Below are 14,834 nucleotides of genomic sequence, written 5' to 3'. Positions count from 1 at the left end.
GGTAAAATAAGGGAGTGTGTGTTTGAGTGCCAAAAGGAGTGGTACAGAGAGTAAAGTGCAGGAGGAGTTCAGAGAAAAGGGAGTGAACCGTGTAGCTGGAGTAACTGGGAGGAAGGCTTCATGAAAAAGGCCAGACTTGAGAGATGTCCTGAAGGTCGGGTAATGTTTGAAGGGGCAGCAATGTTGCAAACACTCATCTTGTTCCTCTCACTTGGAGTACACCCACCTCTTTGCTTGTTCAGTGTCTACTCATCCTCCAAAGCCCAGCTTAAGTTCCCCTGCTCCTTGAGGCCTTCTGGGCCTGCTCTTTCCCTGTTTTAAACTCCTGCAGCAACTCAGTCTGTGGAATACGACTTAGCCCTTGTGTGCACTTAGGTTGTTAGCTGTTATTTGTGTCCTCTGTCTCCAGTAGATTGAAAGCTTATCTAGAGTAGGAACCATTCATTACATTGCCTACTTTACATGGGCTTCCCCCGCCCCCACCCCCAATAGGGCTGAGAACATAGTTAAATTTGCGTTGATTTGATTATTTGTGGGAAGAACAGCCAGAACCAAAGGTAGTGAGTGAGGGGTGGGGGAAATGCCCAGAAAGTGTGCTGTACTTGGAAAATCTTGAGATAGACCTGACTAGACTGGTTTGTGTTAGAGATAAGAAAATTTGTGTTAGTAATAGCAAGAGATAAGGTTGTATTGGTAGGTTGGGGCCAAATTGTATAGCACCTTGGAATGTCCTTTAAAAGAATCTCAGCTGCCTTTTGCAAGGGAGCCATGGAAGATTTTGCAACACAGGCAAATTCGTGATCAAATGAGATTTTACTTAGATCTATCAATCTAGATATCTAGGTATAGGTATATAGATACGAATATTAAGCAAACCTCACTGTGGAATTATGTAAATGTGAGTTGCTCATAGTGCTGGTAATGATATTTTTTTTGTTCCTATTTTTAAAAAGTTTTGTTTTTATTTTGAGTTCCAAATTCTCCCCCTCCCTCTAGCCTGTCTCCCACCCATTGAGAAGACTAGCAATATAATGCCCATTTACATGTGAAGTCATGCAAAACATTTACATTTAGCTGTGTTGCAAAAAAAAAAGAGCAAGAAGAATAAGGTGAAAAAGTTCTGCTACAATATGCATTCAGAGTTTGATGATGATAATTTAAGCAAGAGGGGAACACATACTGAATCTTATCCAAACTTTCTATCTCCCCAGTGCCTGTTATAATGCTGTGGACAGAGCAGCAGGCACTTAAATGTTGGCCAAAATGAACTGGAGATTTTTCTGTTCAAGTTGCAATGTATGAGTCAGATTGATGTAGGCCGACTGAAGGCTTGGGAGACCCGTTGAGAAACCATTACCGTAGTTTTGGCAAGGTGGCTTCTGAGAAGCTGGACTAGAGCTGAGGGAATGGAAAGGAAGGGATTGGCTGAGTGGCTTGTACATAATGAGTATTCGGTGAATATTGGTTGATTTGATATGAAAACTTTTTATTTTTTTTTTGTGGGGGGAAGGCAGGGGCAATTGGGGTTAAGTGACTTACCCAAGGTCACACAGCTAGTAAGTGTGTCAAGTGTCTGAGGCTGGATTTGAACTCAGGTCCTCCTGATTCCAAGGCTGGTGATCTACTCACGGCCCTACCTAGCAGCCCCTTGATTGGAAAACTTTAAAGAATTAATGGGAAATATTAATGGAACTTTGCTATTAACTGGCTTATCAAAGATGAGTCCAAGGTTTGGGGCCTGATTAGCTAGGTAGTCCTTAGTTATAGTTGGAAATAGTTACTTTTGGTAACATTAGTCATTCTTAGAATAATTTTTAGAATTTTTCTGAAATTTTCTGAAAATTTAATTATTGTTGTATTTGGCGGCCTCATCCGGAGTTAGAGAGTGTTTGGTCTGGAGATGAGAAGACTATAGGAGACATGATTATTGTCTTCATAGCTAAAAGAGTGTTATCTACAAAAGGGAACAGGCTGATTTTCTGGTGTTCTGTGTGTAGCACAGCGGATAGACTCAGGAAGACCTGAGTTTAAATGTGGCCTCAGAAACTTACTAGCAGTGTGACCCTGGGCGAGTCACTTAACTCCGTTTGCCTCAGTTTCCTTGCCTGCATAAATGACCTAGAGAAGGCAATGACAAACTACTCTAGTATCAGGAAAACTCCGAAAAAGGATCACGAAGAGTCGGACACAACTGAAATGACTAAACAACAACAATAAGCTATTCTAGGGCCAATGTGCTTAGGAGTTACAAGGTGGCAGACTCCTGTTAAAAACAGGAAAGTGCTTTGTTAAGACTGGGCTGCCTAGTGAGTGGAATGGGTTTCCTTGTCAGAAACTGAGCTTTTCTGTCACTCTTAAATAGCTTCTGTTTCATGATTAAATACTTGTGTGGCGTATAAACGGCAGTTCTTGTAAGATGTGGGAGGTTGTGCTAGGTCAGTGCTGTCAGACTCGGAGAAGTGGATCCTTGAAGGCCGCACACTGCCTTAGAAAACCACAAATTCACATTACTTATTTTGTATTGCATTTTAATTTATTTTGTTAATAATTTCCCAGTTATATTTTAATCTGGTCCAGGCTGCCAGCCAAAAAATAAATTTGACTCGATGACCTCTAAGGTTCCTGCTAACTTCTAAATTCTTGGACTGAGTGCCAAATGAACCTTTTGTGATTTTCTCATGAATCGTGAAAAGGCTACATTGAAGCTTTTGTCTAATATCATAGGAACATTTTCAACTTTCCCCTGCCTTATCGTTGTTTAATATGGTGTCAAGATAGTAAAGTGCACATCCTAAATAAGTAAATTGAAAGCTTTCATTTGCAGTAAATGGTGATACTCTTCTCAGAAGATGAACATGTTATTCATCCATTTCAGCAACAGCAGCTGCTGCTGATTCAGTCACTCCCAAGACCTCCTGGTTTGCAGGGGCTGAGGCTGTGCTGGCCAGCCCTGTGCTGGATGCGGTTCCATCTTACCTAGGTGTGACAGATGTTTCCCACTAACCTTTCAAGTTGTCTTTGACGTCTGTGGGCTGAGAGTTCTAGAAACTGCCACTGTTGCCAGTGATTCAGTAACCCTAAGGCCTGGTCTGCTGCAGCCTGTGCTGGACTATGCTTGTCTCTCACCCTGGTGCAACAGACCTTTTCTGCTGACCTTCTAAGTTGTCTTGGGCTGGAAATTTGTTTTACTCCATCTTTTTTATGGCTTCCACTGCTCTAAAATTTGTTGAGAGGCATTTTTTAAAGGTACTTGGAGGGGTTTGGGGGAGAGCTCAGGTGAGTCCCTGCCCTTACTTTGCCATCTTGGCTCTGCCCAGGGATCTGTTTCTAATTGAGTTTGATACCACTAGTCTAGTATGAGGTTGTGGCACATATATAAGTAATAACAAATACAAGGATGGGCACAATGGATGAGTGAATGTTTGTGCTCAAATTAAGTTCTACTCCATTACTTCAGATAATAGATGTACCCAAGTAAAATGATTAGATAAATAAACTAAAGCCCTAATAAGGAAAATCACCTCACTGAAAAAAGAAAAAGATTGAAGAAATGAGTAAGCAAAAAAGAGACTTCAACCCTTGAATAAATATTATGGTGTTAAAAAAGAAAACTTAAAGAAAAGACATTAGGAGGGGGGGAAAGTTCCCAAAGGGAAAACGGATCTAGAAAGAAGGAGGATTGGGTGTCTGAGGAAAATGAAATTTAGACCAGTGAAGGAAGAGAAAAGATGCAAGTAAGAGACAACTTATCTGGAAAATTCTTTGGAGATTTTTAACAAAACAATATGAAGAATAGAATGGTCCTGATTAAAGAAAAAATGACACAAATGGCCAGATAATTAATAAAACAGAATCACAGAATGATATTATATGATACTAGAAGGTATTAGTGATATAAATGAATTTATTGTTAAAACAAACAAAAAGTTCCTCATAATGCTGTTTTAAAAAAAATTGAAAAATATATTGCCTCTGGGAAATAAGCTTAAATTATTGGAACACCTACAGATTCTAAATGAAAGGCTTGATATACTTTTGCTAACACCCCCCTCTCCCTCTCCCCAAAATCAGGGAGCAGTAGCCATGGTTTCAAGGCAAGATGCAGAATTAAAGAACATGAAAGAAAGAAACATGGTTAAAAGAACATAGATTTAGAATTAGAAGGGCCATTATTAACAGTCATGTATTACAGACCTTCATTTTGCAGATCAGAAAGTTGAGGCAGAGAGGCTAAGATTAGAAGTGGTAAATGATAGAATCAGGATTCAGTTCCATGTTTTCTGATTTCAAAGCTAGTTCTCCTTTTTTTGTAGTGAGGAAAACAACATCAGTTTTAAATATATTTGCTGCAAACAGCATGGCAGCCAAATATATGAAAGTCAGTCAGCTAGCATTTATTTAGTCAACTATCATTTATTAAATGCTTACTCTCTGCCAGGATACTGTACTAAGTACTGAAAAGAAAATTAATTGTTAATAGTTAATTGAAATACAAATAAATGGAAAGTCATTAGGTATTAATGGTCGGAAACTTTAATTCCCCTCTCTCAGAACTGGACAAGTCTAATAGATAAGTAGAAAGGAAGTTAACTTGGAACAGAATGCTGAAAAAACTAGAGTTGATATTGAGAGAGATCTGAATGAAAGTATCAAAAAGTTTACTTATCAAACAGTTGTGAAACCTGTACAAAAATTGGCCATGCTCAAGTGAATGAAGGCAGAATCTTAACTTCATATACTTATAGATAAGAATGCAACAAAAGTAGTGGTTAATTTGTAAAATAATAAGTTACATGGAGATCAAAGAGATTTGTTAAATAATGAGCGTATTAAAGAACATTATAGAGGTGCTAAATTATATTAAAGTATAAATAGTATCAATCCAGTATAACAAAATGTATGCTATATTTAGCTTCACTAATATAGCCAGCAAATACTTCCCTAAATATGGAGATTAACAAAGGAGAAAAAGAGAACAGCGAGCTGAACATAAGGAGAAAAAAATAAGTTAATAAACCAGAAAAGCACAGAAAGAGAACATTTGAAACTTGAAGAATAAACAGAATAATAAATATTTTGTAAATAAATATATAAATATAATACATAAATACATGTAAATAAGTAATATATATAAATAAAATAAATAAACAAAACAATTGCCTTGTAATAAAATAGCTTATTTTTAAAAAGACCATCAGACTGAGAAATAGCCAGTTTTTATTTTTTAAAAAGAGAGGTAGTTTTTATTTTTTTAAAAGAGAGGTAGTTTTTTACTTAGTCTGTGACTGGTTTTGTTTGGGGAGAATGGTTGTGTATATAAAAAATATAAGTAATAACTACATTTCATTGTTACAGGGAAAGATGCAGCTTTGGGGGGAGTGGTACTTCGTGAACTCAGGGTCAGTAATCATCAGTTCATGGGTTTTGGTTTGTTGTTAGTTTTGTTTTTTACCTTCTTTTAGATTCTGGATGTCCTAGAACAGGCCTGCACAACCTGTGGCATGCCAAAGGATTCCTGGCACCCCCTGAAAAATGTAGAGGACATTTTTTGTGGGCTGCCCAAAATCCTTTGGTGGGCGGCAAGCGGCCCATGGGCCACAAGTTGTGCAGGCCTGTTGTAGACCTTGGCGATAGCTGAAGTTGCCTTATCTTTGGTGCATAATTTAATTTTTGGAGAAGTTTGAGAGGGCATGAGGATCAGCGAAAATGTCTAATTCCCAGCAATTTGTCAGAAGAAGACATGGGGAGTTTTAATATTTCACAAGTTCAATATGAGTCCTGCATTGTGATATGGAAGCCAAAAAAGCTAATTTAGTCTTGGCTGTGTAAAAAGAAGGATAGCTTACAGAATTAAGGAGATGGTGCTAGAAGCAACATGACACAGTGGGTAGAGTGCTGACCTTGGAGTCAGGAAGAACTGGGTTCAAGCACCACATCTGACATCGTCTGTCTGTGGGCAAGTTTCTTAACCCCTTGTTAAGGGGCAACTCTGTAAACCGTAAGTTGCTGAACAGATGCCAATGTGCATTGTTAGGAGTTTCTCATACTTATGAAAGAGATCCAGGCTTTAAGAAGGAAAAAAAGCTCCTTTGTACTCTTGAGTCCATGTCATATGAGGATAAGTTGAAAGAACTATGGATGCTGAGTTTGGAAAAGAGAATACTGTGTTAGAAGAAATGGTAGCTGTATTCAGGTATATGGAAGGCAGTCATGTGGGTCGTGTTAGACTTGGTCTCTGTGGCCCCAAAGGGCAGAACCAGGAGCAGGGGGGTGGAGTTGCAAAGAAGAAAATTGAGGCTAGATAGCAGAAAAAACTTAGGAATGCTAAGAGTCATCCGGAAGAGGAGTGGGCTTCTTCAGCAGGCGGAGTGACAGAGGCTGGATAACTACTTGGTATAGCTGGGATTCCTTTTAGGGTATGAGTTGGATTGTAAATGCTTCCATTCTAAAATTCTGTAATTAATAGTATATAGCAAGTCATTCCAGTCGTTGGCCCTCAGCAATCCTTTATATTCTGAGCAACTATCCAGCCTTTTCACTGGAGCTCATTCAGGCACATACATTCACCCCAGCTTTGGCCATCCCACCCCACTACCCTTATAAGGAAGGATCTGTTGCAAGGAAAATGCTAGGGCTTCTTGAGAACGGCTTCCATGGGCCCCCATGCAGACTAAAAGTTCCTGGCCTAGCCTCAGTGGAAGAGCATAGCTTTTGTAAATTATTTATTGAAACCATATTTGTATCCCTTGGACATTTCAGATCTTTTGGAGTTGTGAGCTAGACTGCAAATAGAGTTAGAAACGAATGAGGCTTCTGCCTTCTAAGACCTTTCAATCTCAGAGGGACTATTAGCATCTGCTGAGTTAACGGCAGACCTGAGATTAGAATACCAAGGGGTCAGCCACGGAAATCTTAGCATCAGAAGGTGTTAAAAATCACAGAATGTTAGTGTTGGAAGTCCTCTCCCCTTCATTTTATAAATGAAGAAACCAAGGCCCCCAAGACACAAACTAACTTGCTCAATATTACTCTTATTCATCTCATTCACTATTGCTTTTTCAATATGCTAAAGGAGAAAGATGGAGTTCATAGGAAATAAACTCATTTATTTCCTAATGTTTCCTTGGACTAGCCCCGATTAGTAATAACTCTGACATTGAGACAGTATTTTGATGCAATTGAGGGTGCTTAAAAATAATACTGCTTGAGGATCCTTCCGAATAAAACAAGTCAATGCTATCATAAAAGTATTTCTTTTTTAGATTTTGCTGTATGTTACTGGCCAGTTTTACTTCAAAAACTATAGAAGGAACATCTCATTTCAAATATGTTTTTGTATTTGTAATATAAATAATGTAAGTTAGGTGGAAAAATATAATTGTATAGTTGAATGACTATTTTTTGTCAGACTTATTAATGAAAAGAAGTAGGGTGTTTATTTGTATAACCCATATCTCCTTCCTACTCCCCTTTCCTGGCCCTTTGTCAAATATTTTTATCCCAAAATGGGGAAAAAGGAGAATTACATGGGAGGAATTCAAGTTTTAGGTTCCAAGTTGCTGAACTTCTGAGCTGGGGGAAGAGGACATAGCCCCATTTCATTGCTTGTGTCTCCACATAGGTTGAAGGCTCATTTGGGAGGTCACAGTCCTATAGCTGGTAGAAATTGTAGGAGGGAGGAAGCAGGTAAATCTAGATGAGCAAATAAAAAACCAGCTTCCTTGTACCTTATAAAGAGGCAAATATCTGGCTGTTTTTTAATACCCTGACTGCCGTGGCATTGACAAAGCACATGATGCCCTGAGATATGAGATAGCATCAGTGGTTGCTGTTTTAAAGCAGAAAGCAAAGTATAAGGTGAATTACATGGGTAGAATATTTGTTTTGATTTTCTAATCATAATGTGGGAGGATACATAAGGAAGTATGCAAGTCAGTCCAGTAGTTCAGGAGATCCGGATGCCTGGGGAAAATAAGCAGTTAAAAAAAAAAAAAGAAAGGATGAAATCAGGAAGTTTACTAACCTGAAAATCCTGCCTGTTCAGGAATATTGCATGCATCATCTTCAATGCAGCTGCCCCCAAAGGGAGCACCTGTTAATGAAATTGCTTAATTTGGGCCACCAAGCCATTCCTTTGTTATATTGCTTGTAGTTTGTCATCGTTCTTGTTCTCTGTGTGGTGTGGAGGAAAGAGGAAGGATTTAGAATCTGAGGATGTAGGCTCAGCTCTGATTCTTACTACTCAGTTTGCCTTTAGGCAAGGCATTTCACTTTTTCTGTGCCTCAGTTTTCTCGTCTATAAAATGAAACAGTTGGACATAATAGTGGCATCAGACAGATCTCTGTAGCTGCATATTGGCTTAGAAAACTACAAATGAACATTATCTATGTTGTATTTTTATTTATTTTGTTAAACATTTCCCAGTTACATTTTAATCTGGTTTGTGCTATACTCTTGAGTTTGACGTCTGGACCAGAGGAGAGTAGTTGGTACCTTTGGGCTACATGATCTCTTAAGATTCAGTTCTAAATCTGTGATCCTAGGAATATTATTAGATACTAATATTTCCAAATAAGCTCTCCATTATAGCCACTTAGTAACTGTTGGTTGAATTTATGAGACAATGATGATACTTTAGGTTTTTCTTTCAAATATCTTCCTGTAACTATTGTGTAAATCTGTTGTTTCAGATACTGTGTAATTAGAAAGTAAAACCCCACTTTCACAGTGCTATTCGTTCTTTTGTTCAGTGCCTACTTTTTGTAATGCACTTGTAGATGGATACAAAGATAAATAATCCTAGTCCCTCCTTTCATGGAGTTTCTACTTTAGTAGGGAAGATAAGACATGTACATAAGAAGTTCTTTGGGAAGTTCTTAGGAGGGACAGATCATTTTTACTCTGGATGAGAGGCTCAAGAGAGAAATCATGGATGATGTGTGACTTGAATTGGGCCTTGAAGGAAGGGAATCTGCATTTCATTAGATGAAGATGTGAGGGATAGAGGCTGGGGAGAAGACATGCTAGCCATGAAGCAAAGTCATAGCAAAGTCATAGGGTCCACCACTTAGAAATCAAGTTCAACTAGTTCAGTACAACAGCTCAGAGGCCGCAGACCCCTCCCCGAGGCCTGTCTAGGGATCTTTGGTGATCTGTGTTAACTGGAGTATTGAGAGTCTGAAGGGGAGGGGGATGAGATTGGTATCTTGGAGTTATTGTTAATGTTGGGGGTGTTTTAAGCTTTTACACAGTTGAATAGAGAACTGGGAGGTTTACCAAGGGCTTTCCCTCAATAACGCTGTGGGTGAGGTAGGTAGTGCAAATACTGTTATCTCCATTTTACAAGGGAGGAAACCAGAGTTCTCAGGTTGTGACTTCTCTAAGATTATATAGATAGTAAATGGCGGCGCTAGAATTTAAACCCCGGTCTTCTGACCCTAAGTCTAGTGTTCTTTCCACTAGATCACATGATTCCTCCTCAACAGATGTTAAATTAAAATTACATAGGAGTTTTAGCAAGAAGTAAAATTTAATAGAAATATTTGTATCTTATTTTAGCTTTAAAAAAATCTTTTTTAAAAAGCTCATTCGTAACTAACTTATATTCCCTAATACTGAGTAGACATAACTAGTAAAAATTAAAAGCTGTCTCATATGATCAAATTAACAATAATCTTCTTTGACCTAAATTGTCTGACATTTTAAAAGTATATTAGAGTCAAGGCCAACCGTGAATGTTCCTACATGTTTTTCTCTGGAGAATAGTTGGCATCAGCCTATTAGGTATTATTCCATTGATCCTTAATGGATCGTCTGACCCCCAAAGATATCCTTTCCTCCTCATACCTAATTTGAGGTAAACTATCTTTAGAAGGCCATTATGAATATATAAATGTGCTAGATGAGAAGAGGGGAAAATTACAGCATCCACTAACACGTCAGCAGGGATCATAGTTATTCAGATTAATTGGAGAACAGTGTCTAGGAGTACAGCACAAGTAAGAGGGCGCTAGGTAGTCCAGTAGATAGAGCACTGGACCCTGAATCTGGAAGATCTGAGTTCAAATCCAGCCCCAGGCACTTACTACCTGTGTGACCCTGGGCAAGCCATTTAACCTCTGTTTGTATCAGTTTTCCTCAGTTTAAAAGGGGGCTCACAATACTTAAACCTACCTCACAGGGTTTTTGTGAGGATTAAATGAAATAATATTTGTACCTCTTTTACCATCTGCTATAGTCTGTTTTTTAAGGTGTTATTTTCTTCAGTATTTTTTTTTGTGCTTCCTTTACCAAGTTGTTGACTCTTTTTTCATGATTTTCTTGCATCACTCTCATTTCTCTTTCCAGTTTTTCCTCTACCTCTTACTTGATTTTCAGAATCCTTTTTGAGCTCTTCCATGGCCTGAGACCAATTCATGTATTTCTTGGAGGTTTTGGATGTTTTAACTTTGTTGTCTTCTGAGTTTTGTTTTGAGCTTTCTTGTCACCATAGTAACTTTCTATGGTCAGAATTTTTTTTCTGTTGTTTGTTGATTTTTTTCCAGTCTGTTTCTTTACTTTTAACTCTTTGCTAAAGTGGGGCTCAGCTTCCAGGGTGGAGGGAGAACTGTCCCAAGCCTTAGGGATTTTGTGTAGATGTTTTCAGAGATATTTCTAGGGACCTATAAGTTTTCAGTTCTTCCAAGGTGGTACAGTGTAAGGAGAAGTGTTTACTCCTCTCCTGGCTTGTGCTCTGGTCTGTGAGTAACCATAAGCACTCTATTCTGCCCTGGCATTGTGACAGGGGTCCCTGCTCCACTGCAGCTGCAAGTGCATGCTAGTGTTACTCCTTGCCCTGGGACTGCCATCTAGAACTGTGATCCAGATCTGAGTATGGGCAAAGCAACAGAGTCCTGTCCCTGGTGCCAGCAATCTTCTTCCGACCTGTTGTTTGACCCCCTTAGTGTCAGTGGGCTGAGAGCTCCAGAAGCTGCTCCTGGTTTGCTGTGACCCAGTCTGCACTGGACTGCGCTCCACTCTCACCCAGGTGCGACAGACCTTTCCTGCCAATCTTCTAAGTTATCTTTGGCTGGAAAGTTATTTCACCCTGTCCTTTTGTGGGTTCTGATGCTCCAGACTTTGTTTTAGGGTGTTATTTAAAGGTGATTGGGGAGAGTTCAAGAGTAGTCTCTGCCTTTTCTCAGCCATCTTGGCTTTACCTCCTTCAGTAAAATAGTATTTGTAAAAAATGGTGCTTGGAAAATAGTAAGCACTAAATAAGTGCTTTTTTTAATGAGTTATCTTGAAATTTGGAAAAGATACAGATCATGAACAGTGCTGCTTAGGATATATCTAGACCAGGGGTGGGGGAGGCGGGGAGAGGTGTGGTAGTGTCATTTAGGGAGGAGGAGGCAGAAGGGGAGAGATGATTCTTGGTTTGCATAAAGGCTGCCTTAAAAAGGGAAATAAGGGGGCCCAAGAAACTTTTTATCTGCTTCCTAATTTTTGCAGCATCTGGCCCTGATCAAAAGGTACAGACCGAGGCTTCTTGTATTGTAATCCCCTATGATTGGCACACCTGAGCATGCTGATATCTCTATGGATACCAAGGTGTGTATTTTGCAGGTCTGAACAAGGAACAAGTAAACTTTCACATATGCTTTAATTTGAAAATGTAGTTGAGAAGCTCATTTGCATCCTAGGTTCTGTCTTTTCCGATTTGCTAAGTATCATGACCTGCCTTTTGTATTATAATAAATCATCGTGTCACTTTGTTCATAGATCTCTCTTGAAGTTCCTCTTACTAAATTTTTTCAATTCACCAAAAATTCCTTATCCTAAGGATGTCCTTCATAACCTTGTTTTTGAGATATGCAACCTGATGAGTTAAAAGTCCGTCCAAACACTTTGGAATTTGTCTTGCTCTAGAGGTCTCTAATTTACCTCCTAGCTGTTTACATTTTCTGCTTCTCAGATTGTCTTGAATTTACTTGACCCTTGTTTATATGCTGTATCCCCAAGTAGAATGTTATCTCCTTAAAAGCAGGGGCTGGTTTTTATTTTGCATTTGTATTCCCAGTGTCAGCCCAGTACCTTGCAGATAGTAAGTGCTCCTATGTTGGCTTGTCATGCTGGTTCCAGACTGCCACCATCTTCATGATGATCTGTGGCTTTCAGAACAACTGCCAGCACTTTTTTTTAGGCCCTGGAAGCTAACTGATGGTGGCCAAGATGCATATCATGAAGTCAGCTGATGTGGAGGAATTAGCTGATGAACTAGCTACACACACTATCCCTTCATGGAATGATATGTGCAGACAATATTTAAGAGTCTGGCATGGTTCCAGCTTTGGAATGAAGTTCAGTGCACTAATGCTTTAAAACATGTAAACAGCTACTAAAGAATGTTTAAGGTGATATGTGCTGAAGAATGGCAAGAGAGCAGGATGGAGGGTGAACACTCCAAATAGATTGTTAACCCATGTGATTGAAGCCATACAACAGATTACAAAGGGATGTGACTTGACCGATTCACTTAAGTTAAAGTTGTGCCTGTGATAGATCGCATCGACACAGAGGAAGTGAAAGTGAGGGATAGATTAAATTTTTGGAACTAGTTTCGTTGCCCAAGAATGAACTTCACAGTCATGAAGTTTCAGGTTTATTTGTGAAATTTAAAGTAATACCTTCTAGTTTTTTCCTGCTATTAAGATTTTTCTTAAGAATTGATTGTGTGCTCATCAGGATGGGTTTCACAAGGCTTTACTATGAGGCTGATAAGACTTACTTGTTAAGAGAATGAATATACTGTGTGAGAAAGTGACATAACGAATTTGATGCGTATTTACAGAACCTAACAAAGTATCACAATGCTTACCTGTAATGGGGAGAAGTATATGAGAGGTAGGAGTTTCCTGAACCAGTGGCACCTAATCTTGTGGCTACATCTGAAAGTATATGCATAGAATCTAAATGTAGTACCTCGTAACATGGAAGCCTCACTGTACATGACTTTTGTGGGCTGAGAAAGAGTTGTTTGGAACAAATAATACGTAATTATGTGTCATTCATATTACAATAGATAACTACAAGCCCAAAACAGTAAATGAATGAGCTGCCTATTTTCTGTAGCCTAAAGCAGGACTTCTTAAACTTTTTCCACTTGGGACCCCTTCAGTGCTTCTTTAACTGTGGGTTGCAGCCTAAAGAAAAGAAGATGAAAGCTTGCTGTAAACAGATTCTGCACACCTGCTGTTTGTATCATTTGCCCATATCTATCCATATCTAAAATTAATGGGAAGTTGAGCTAAAGTTTTGAGTTGTTATAGTATAAGACCTCATGTCTTAAGAAACAGTCAAAGGCAGTAGGTTTATAATTACCACAAGTAATTATTATCTAGTATGAAGAGATTAACTGAATCTAGTGATTCCTTATAACTTTCATAGGTTTCCTGAAAAATAAAAGATTATACATTTTGAAACTGATGCAGTTTTAGCTTTGCAAAAAAAGTCACTTGTTCAAAAGTTAATCTTACATTTCATGTTTACAGAGTAAGTTTATATTTTTCTCTGAAAAGTCATCATCTTAAATGGGCTTTTATGACAAAATGTTCAGAATTAGAGTAAAAAAATTATTTTCAGAATTTCAAGGTATGGCAAACATTGATACATAGTGATTAATCTCTATGGGATCCAAACCACTTTATGGCTTCAACTCATTTTGTAAAGGCAGATGTCTTATTATGGGTTCTATTGTATCGATGTTTTTGTATTTTTACACTATTTGATATCTTAATATGAATAACTATGCTGAAGTTGGTGCTAACACAGAGAAATTTCAGTTATATATTGAGGGGAAACATACACTGTATTAGGTACTGAAGCTAGTTTTTTTTAAATTGGAGTTTTAAAGAGGGAGAAGAAAATGAGGGAAAATATTTTCAAAAATAAAACGTAGTTTTTTAATTAAATTTTCAGGTTTCTTTTATGACAGGAGACCCACTTAAAAAAGGAATAAACTTGGGACAAACTAAATAAAGATTGGATAGCTTTAGTGAAGTGCAAAAAGTAAATGAAAATTTCAGTTCAATAAACATTTATTAAGTATCTACTAAGCACTAGGCACTCTGCTTAGCACTGGGGATACAAATAAGAAAGAGAACAGTCCCTGCTGTCAGAGAGTTTCCAATCTATTGGGGAAATAGCACTGACAAGTGTGAGGGGGAATTTGGGAGGCCCAGGGCTTGTAGTTATCTATTGTGATAAGACACATAATTATGTATTATTTGTTCCAAACATGATCCCCTCCTTTTTTATAATAGAAGAATAAACAAGCGACTACTGGCCTTAAAAAGAGAAAAAATGTGTGGTTGAATTTGTTGAATGTACATACAGAGAGTATAACAGGGCCTTGCACAGTTTCATATGGTGAGTATCAGAGTGCTAAATTGTTTGTAATAAAAGCATTATTTTGCCACCGGGGTAGAGTTCTTTATTGTGTTAAGAACTATGAATCACAAAAAGAAGTGAAAGAAATTGGCTGGATCCCAGCTAAGAGAACAGACTGGGGAAGTTAGTTTTAGTGGTTACATTGACTGATTAACAGCTCAGTTGAATGAGTAGGTCAGGGCTGAGCAGTGAGGGAGAGAAAAGCAGGAGGTACCAGGCCTTGGTACCTGGCATATGGGAATGGATCTCAGGCTGAAGTGTCTGGCACTTAAACGAGGAAGAAAGAATGCATTATGCTTCCTGACAAATACAATTCATCAAATATTAATAAAGCCCTAAGTATGTGCAGGGTACTGTGCTAAGGAAGCTTTAGGGATACAAAGACAAAAAAATGAAAAGCAGCCCC

General features: G+C 38.4%; 1 protein-coding gene and 1 pseudogene across 1 annotated transcript in view; both read left to right on the top strand.

The window, feature by feature from the left end:
- KIF13B (kinesin family member 13B) overlaps positions 1–14,834 on the top strand; it is a 248,738-nt gene that overhangs the window by 20,295 nt on the left and 213,609 nt on the right. The gene's annotated exons all lie outside the window — the stretch shown is intronic.
- Positions 12,137–12,968, top strand: LOC118841279 (annotated as a pseudogene).

This window comes from Trichosurus vulpecula, chromosome 3, assembly GCF_011100635.1.
Source record: "Trichosurus vulpecula isolate mTriVul1 chromosome 3, mTriVul1.pri, whole genome shotgun sequence".
Classification (NCBI taxonomy): domain Eukaryota; kingdom Metazoa; phylum Chordata; class Mammalia; order Diprotodontia; family Phalangeridae; genus Trichosurus; species Trichosurus vulpecula.
Note: the sequence above shows the minus strand (reverse complement) of the source record. Positions and strands in the feature narration are given on the sequence as shown.